Source organism: Pan paniscus, chromosome 6 (genome assembly GCF_029289425.2).
Source record: "Pan paniscus chromosome 6, NHGRI_mPanPan1-v2.0_pri, whole genome shotgun sequence".
Classification (NCBI taxonomy): Eukaryota; Metazoa; Chordata; class Mammalia; order Primates; family Hominidae; genus Pan; species Pan paniscus.
In genome coordinates, this window is record NC_073255.2 from 193,946,191 (window position 1) to 193,953,644 (window position 7,454).

At 50.3% G+C, this 7,454-nt stretch overlaps 1 long non-coding RNA gene across 1 annotated transcript; it reads left to right on the forward strand.

Moving 5' to 3' along the window:
- Positions 1–3,935: 3,935 nt before the first annotated feature.
- Positions 3,936–6,109, forward strand: LOC134730831 (uncharacterized). The gene is made up of 3 exons (XR_010112818.1): positions 3,936–4,202; positions 4,667–4,970; positions 5,213–6,109. It is a non-coding gene; the product is annotated as an uncharacterized LOC134730831 (long non-coding RNA).
- The last annotated feature ends 1,345 nt before the right edge of the window (positions 6,110–7,454 follow it).

The window sequence follows — 7,454 nt, forward strand, 5'->3', positions numbered from 1 at the left end:
GCTTTGATGTAGGGGGTATGTGTGTATTTTGGGGGCTGGGGAGGGAGGACTGAGGCGGACCCACTCCTGGCCAGGCCTGAAACCCTCCCATTGGCACCCCTCTTTGAGCTCCGGCTCACCGCATGCGGCCTGGTGCCCATCACCCAGGCTGTGCCAGGGCTGGGGGTGGCACCCATAAGAGGCGACACTGTCTGTCTCTGGACCTTGCCACCCAGCCCTCCAGCCTGGCATTTTGGGAATGAAAGCAGGGCTTGGTTGGGGCAGGTGTGCCAGCAATGGAAGTGCTGTGTCTGCATGGGGCCTCATAGCTCAGGGCTTATTAGGAGCATCGATCATCTGCGGTGCCATTTCCAAACTCCCTCTCCCTCACTCAACTCGCTAAACCTCATTCTTTCCCACACCCAGGTGCTCGGGTGAGAAATGGAGTGTTAATGAGTGTTGGCTTGCTGGCCACGGGCTGGGAGGGGGTTTTCCCCTCACCCCTGACCCCGCACGACCCTTGCCCCCTGACCCCACACAACCGTCATCCACTCAACAAGCTGCTGCATCTCCCTTTGACCCTGACCTGGTTTTTGGTGGCCCGAGAGTGGACCACATCCATCCTCCCACCCTCAGAGTCCTGGCTTCTGGGGGGCGTAAAAGCCAGAGGAGCCGAGGCCCTGGTCCACGCTCGGAAGCACCTGAGGCCCCGGCCCACGCTCGGAAACACTCTCGGCCTGGAGACATCGGCTGCAGCTCCCCACACGCCCTGTCCCCTCCCACTCTGCATTAATCTTGCACCGACACCCTCTTTATGCTGTTGGAAAAATCGAAATGCCAGGAGGCGGGAGGCAGGGAGAATCCCTCATCAGCAACGTTTATGGTATTGACTTGCATCTCATTGACTGTGTCAACAAGCGCTTGGCGTCTACATGTGGGAACAGCCTATAAAATTAGGAAAGCTAAGCGGCCATTGAAAACCCATCACTTCGGATCCACCAGCCACATAACCCTGGACAGGCAGATGAAAAGTACCTTCTTCCCAGCGCTCAGCCTCCAGCTCTGGGCCTGGTGAAGACGGGCACAAAACAGCAGCAGTGAAACACAAAGTGAATTGAATTAGTCACTACTCAGGCCTGGGGCCTCAGCTGGAAATGACCTTCAGAATTCAACAGAGGAGGCCCTTCGTGGGAGACAAAGAAGGATGGGGCGTCATTGTGCGAGCTTTAACGCTGCACAAAGGATGATCAGGAGGCGGCAATGCATGTGTGACCTGCACCGGGCAGGGAGGGAGGCTCTCAAGAGGCCTCTGGGTGGGCGGTGCCCTGTGTGCCTCTGGAAATGAGGCAGAATTTGTGGTGCCATCGTGCCCAGTCTTCCTGCCAACAAGAGTGTATCAGGTTGGAAGTGAGTTTTCCATTTCATAGGAGAGTGGGGGTATGGCAGGAGTCCCTCGGAAATAGTGGAGTTTTGCTCCTGCACAAAAATAAGACCCTGTTCTGAGGACGTGAGTGAGCCGAGCACGTCTGTGCTTCCGTCTAGAGGAGCCGGGAGCCCTGGTTGGCCCAGGTGTCTCGCAGCCTCGTGGCTGGCTCTGTCCACAGGGTCCACGAGCTGGAGGGGCATGGATAAAAATGCTTTTCCCATGACAGAGCGCGTGTGGTGGGCTGACTCCGGTTTATCTGTGAGCACAGAGGTATGGCCTGCTTGCCCCACAGGAGGTGACCCCGCAGAAGGAACACTTCTGCCCTGATCTGCTGTTTGCAGAGGACGAGGGCTGTCATCCTGCTCCTCTGAGGCTGAGGCCTCAGCCAGCAAGGCGGCGGGGTCGAGCAGGGTGTCTGAGCCAGCCACACAGTGCTCACTGGAAGCTTTGTGCTTTGCTGACCCTGTGACCGGAACAGCCACCCACCTCTCCGAGCCCCAGCGTCCTTGTCTGTAAAGTGGGGTGACAGTAGCTGCCTGACATGACTGACAGACTCTCGTTTGTTAAGCACTGTCACGTGTGGGAGGCGACTTCCTTCTGGGTTGGGGGCGCTTCTCTTATCCCTGGGCACTGTTGGGTCCCTAGGAGACGCACAGGTGAGCAGAGGAGGGCTCCCCTGGGCTGGTGCGGCCGGCAGTTCTGCAGGGACCTCGCACTGGCTCCTTAATGTGGTTCGCGTGGCCTCCAGATTTATGGCTGAATTCTCTCTTCTGAGCATGTCACTGGATGACCAGCACTCTACCAGGGGAACTGCTGTTCTGGGAAAGGTGCCCGCTGGCCAGCGGAGTCTCCTCACACATCCATGGTGTGTGGGGCTCTGACGGGTTCTGGGTGAGCATTCCCCCCTTCTCCTGGATGCCACCTGCACGTCCGCTTGGGAGAATTAGGTGGGCTTTTTGGGCCACGGCTTCCTCATCCCTGTCTGTGCACGCATCTGTGTGTGTGTGTGTGCCCGTGCACGTGTGTGTGCCTCATGTGTGCATCTGTGGGAGTGCAAATGTGCACGTGTGTGTGTGCATGCAGCGGAGAGGGGGAATGTGTGTGGGGCTGGAAACTGATAATCTTTAAAAGATCTCCCAGACTTAAAATTCTTTTATTATGTAACATTTATTTTTGTTTATTTATTTTGAGACAGGGTTTCACTCACGTCACCCAGGTTGGAGTGCGGTGGCACGCGGTCGGCTCACTGCAACTGCTGCCTACTGGGCTCAAGCGATTCTCCAGCCTCAGCCTCCTGAGTAGCTGGAATTACAGGCGCACGCCACCACACCTGGGTAATTTTTGTATTTTTTGTAGAGATGGCTTTTCACCATGTTGGCCAGGCTGGTCTTTAACTCCTGGGCTCAAGTGATCCACCCACCTAGCCTCCCAAAGTGTTGGGATTACAGGCGTGAGCCACCGTGCCCGGCCTATTATTATGTTAATTTAAAATAAGCAAATACTTGAGTGCCTCTGTACCAGGCGCTGTTCTAGGAGCCAGGAGCTGCGCCCTTCTCCACCCGCTCCCACACTCTCCTTCTCTTAACTCCACCATTGCCTCCTCCCTCCCCTTGTTCTCCCCGCCAGCCCCAGGGACTTGAAGCACTTGGATTGTCGGGAGCTGCCCGCCTTCAGCCACCGGCCAGTGGCCAGCACCCCGCGTTCGGCCCTCTGCCAGTGGGGGCTCAAAGGCCCCACGCCCACGCAGCCAATCCTCACATGACGGTGACCAGAGGCCACTTGAGCTCAGGCACCTCGGCTGGCACGTACTCCACCCTCCGGGGCTCGGGGCCTGAGGAGCAGACGGCAGCCCTGTGCAGACGCTCTGCGTGCGGGAGGCTGTGCTTTCAGTCATTATTTGGATTTCGTTTTCCACATGAAAATATTTAGAGATCCAGCTCTTGGAAGCCAAGGAGAAACTGGCTTTTAAGGTAAAGGAAGGCAAGTTTGCCGAGGTGATTCGAAGACACCTTGCAACTGCTAAACCTCCAAATTTACCGGTAGAACCTGGCACACAGCTTTTGCCGTTGTTTGGAGAATTACTGCGTGCATTGCCGTTCACTCAGAGCCATTGTGCACGTTTGTTTCTCTGATCACTAACAGCCTGCACGTTTCCAGCGTTTCCAGCTTCCAGCGTTGTAGGGGGATTTCCACGTGTTTCAGTGGCTTATTAGCTTTTGTGGCTTCAGGGTGAGCCGTGGCGTCTGAGACACCCAGCCACATCGTTCCGCAGTGGGCGGGGCATTGAAGACAGGTCTGAAAACGTTCCAGCTCTTGCTGGAAGGGACGTCATTTCTGAACACGTGAGGGGTCTGAGTTTCTTTACGACAGCAGCTTCTATTGAGCGAAATGGTCAGAAAACCATTGCTCTAGTTAATATTTTAGATAGTTGCAAGTTACTCCATTTACCATATATACTTTACAAGTTTCCAAAGAGTTAAAATACAGAAGGGGCCTTACTTCCAAATATGAAGTGTGTGGGTGCACCGGTTGTTTCAAATTCAGAACGTGTTTTCCACAATGACAACGTCATAAATGCTGTTGAGATTCCCAGGCCGGCTCCTAGAAACCCTTAATAGTAGAAAACCATAGGGGGAAACACCAGTAATTAGACAGAACAGAATACAATTGCTTTTCTAAAAGTTATTTTGATCCCTGGTGGTCAAATGAAAAACATGATCATGGGAGGCCATGGAAGGTGAGCCGTCGATATTCCGAAGGGAAGCCGGGATCCGTCCAAGGGCGTTCGAGATAAAAGGTGCTGTTTCATTAATATGTCTAGCTGCACTTCGAGATTTATGGCTTAACTTTGTTTTGTAAAAATTGAATATTAGCCTTATTCTTATGATTTTCAGAAGTAATCAGAGAAGTTTTTAATTTACAAGGAGGGGAAACAGGGAAACAGAGGAAGGGAGAGAGACAGGCATCTGCGGAGACTTCCCTGGAGAGCAGAGGCCAGAGGCAGAGGAGGGAGGGGGTGGAGTGGTTGCGGAGGACTTGCCCAGGAAACCCCTGTGAGAAGGAAGAGTTTTCTCAGCTGAGCATTGAGCCAGCTGGTGTGTCAGGGGCAGCTTAGTTCACCATGCTGGGTCCTCTCCTGAGCACAGGAAGACTGCACTGTCCCACCTTCTCTGGAGTCCGCTGGGGCCTCCTGTGTGACCTGTGTCCAGGCCTGGCCCTAAAACATCCCACCAGCCTCTCAGCCCTCTCTTCCCTCTGCAGCAGGAGCAAAGGCCACGTCGGGGAGATGATACATCACAACATGCAGGCAGCATGGCCCTGAGTCACCACGTGGAGACAAGCCTCAAGAGGACTCCACTTCCCAGTGGACGTTGCACGAGCAAGCAGGAAACCTCTTCTGTGAGCCCCTGAGGTTCAGGGTTTTTTGAATTTTTTTTAGTACCATGGCTACTGTGACGTATCCTGACTAATGCCGACAGCACAGGGAGCCTTTGCCTGCCAGAGGAAGCGGTGAGGAAGAGGTGGTGCGTCGTGCACTTCCTGTTGCTGTTTTAGGACAGCTTGGGTGAGTCCAGCATTAAAAATCAGAATGGGAAAAAGGAGAGGAAACCCGGAAGGGTCTACATGGGAAAGCCAGGGTCTGCAGAAGACAGATTGTCTCTCCCAGGATGCCTGGTGTTTTTGGAGGGGCACGTAGCAGTTGGAGGTTTGCATTTCAGGATTTGCCTTACATTAAAATGCAATTTATCTGTTAATTCTATTTACTTATTTAACTCACATGGATTAACTGCCTATTCTGTGTACCAGACGTAGTTTGTTCCAGGGACGCGCTGCTGAACCAGGTAAACCCAGCCCCCCATCTCCAGGAGCAGAGGCTGCAAGGACAGGGAGACAATGAGGCAATGGTGTGCTGGGGGAATCGTGCCAAAGTGAAAGCATCCTCTGATCATTTTTAAGTCATTCTAGGATTTCAGGGCATCAAAGTTTTGCCTGTGAGCCTCAATTGGTCTAATACAAAAATACAGACTGTGGTTAATCATCTGAGCTTTGAGATCATGTGAGATTGTAATCCTGCCTTGGTTCTGCCACTTACTGCTGGTGAAGGAAAAATTAATCTTTCCAAACAGCTTGCAAGACAGAAATCATGCTTTCTACCTCCCAAAGCTGCTGTGGGCATGAAACAGCCCATGTGCATGAGGTGCCCAGCATAGCGCCTGGAAATCACACACAATCACAGAATCATGGGGCCAGAGGAGGCCCTTGAAGTTTTATCTGATTTACTCCTCCCATGAGATGCTTCAGTTCTCCAACTTCTCCTCAATGGCACCTATAAAGAAATGGGTTCTCCCTCTGTTGTTCTCTCTCTCGCTCTCAAGCTCTTTTAGGACTTAGAGTTACGCCACTTCATTTGAAGTTTAACATGGTAAATCTTAGAGACCATCCAAGTCCAACACACTTATTTTATTTTTTTTTCTGAGACGGAGTTTTGCTCTTGTTGCCCAGGCTGGAGTGCAATGGCACGATCTCAGCTCACTGCAACCTCTGTCTCCCAGGTTCAAATGATTCTTTTGCCTCAGCCTCCCGAGTAGCTGGGATTACAGGCATGTGCCACCACGTCCGCCTAATTTTGTATTTTTAGTAGAGACGGGTTTTCTCCATGTTGGTCAGGCTGGTCTTGAACTCCTGACCTCAGGTCATCCGCCCCCCCCCCTGGCCTCCCAAAGTGCTGGGATTACAGGCGTGAACCACCACGCATGGTCCCAACACCCTTATTTTAATGCTGTTAATGTCACTGGATTTCATTTTTGGCCCAGCATCTGCTTTCTCTTGTTGAATGTGCCACGTGCAGTGGAGAAGAATGTGTATTTTCCAGGCGGTGGGTGCAGTGTTCATCATTTGGGTCAAGGTGATGGATGGTGTTGTTCAGATATTTGTCTTTACTGATATTTTTGTTGAGGGATGTTGACGTCCCTAATTACGATTGTAGAATCATTTATTTCTCCCTTTAACTCTGGATGTTTGCGTCATGTGTTCAGAAGCTGTTACAAGGTGGGTTCAACTCTACGACTGTCACGTCTTTCTGAAGAGCCTTCCCTTCAGCATTACGAAGCGTCCCTCTTTATTTCTAATAATACATTTTGTCTAAATGTCTATTTTATCTGATATTCACAGAGCTTCTCTAGTATTCATATGCTTACTGTTTGCATGGTATTTTCTTTTCCTTTCATTTACTTTCAATCAATATGTCTTCATATTTACAGTGAATCTCTAAGAACACTAGAATCTAATTAGACAAAAAATAAAGCAAATCTTTTAGAGATAGTATATAGTTGAATCTTGCTTTCAAAAACTGTCTGACAATCTGTCTTCTAATTGGAGTGTTTATTCTATTCATATTCAATGTAGTTGTTCATATGGTTGGATTTAGGCCTATTTTTTTGGGAGGCAGGGGACAGAGTCTCACTCTGCCACCCAGGCTGAGTACAGTGGCATGATCATGGCTCACTGCAGGCTCAGCCTCCCAGGGTCAAGCAATCCTCCCATCTCAGCCTCCCAAGTAGCTAGACTACCAGCACGTGCCACCACACTCAGCTAAGCATCTTTTATTATTTATTTTCTGTTTGTTTCCTCTGTTGTGGTTCTCTGTTCCTCCTATTCTGCCTTCATTTGAATTGTGTTAATGTTTTTTAGAATTCCATTGTACTGGATTTATTGACTTTTTAGCTATAAATACTCTCGGCATTTTTAAGTGGCTGCTAATGGAATTCCAATGCACATCCTTAGAGTTTTCTTAGGGTTAATAGTGTAACATCTTATGTACATTTGTAAACCTTGCAGCAAAATAAGTCCATCTGCTTCCCCTTCCTCCGTTTTTCACTGCTATAGTTGCCATAGGTATTACATCCACATACTTTATAAGCCTCACAAGAAAATGTTTTACTTTTTGCTTTAAACAGTCACATGCTTTGAACAGTCTTAAATTAAAAGGAAAATTAGTCTTTTGTATTTATCCGGCTATTTACAATTTCAGATTTCTTCATTCTTTCCC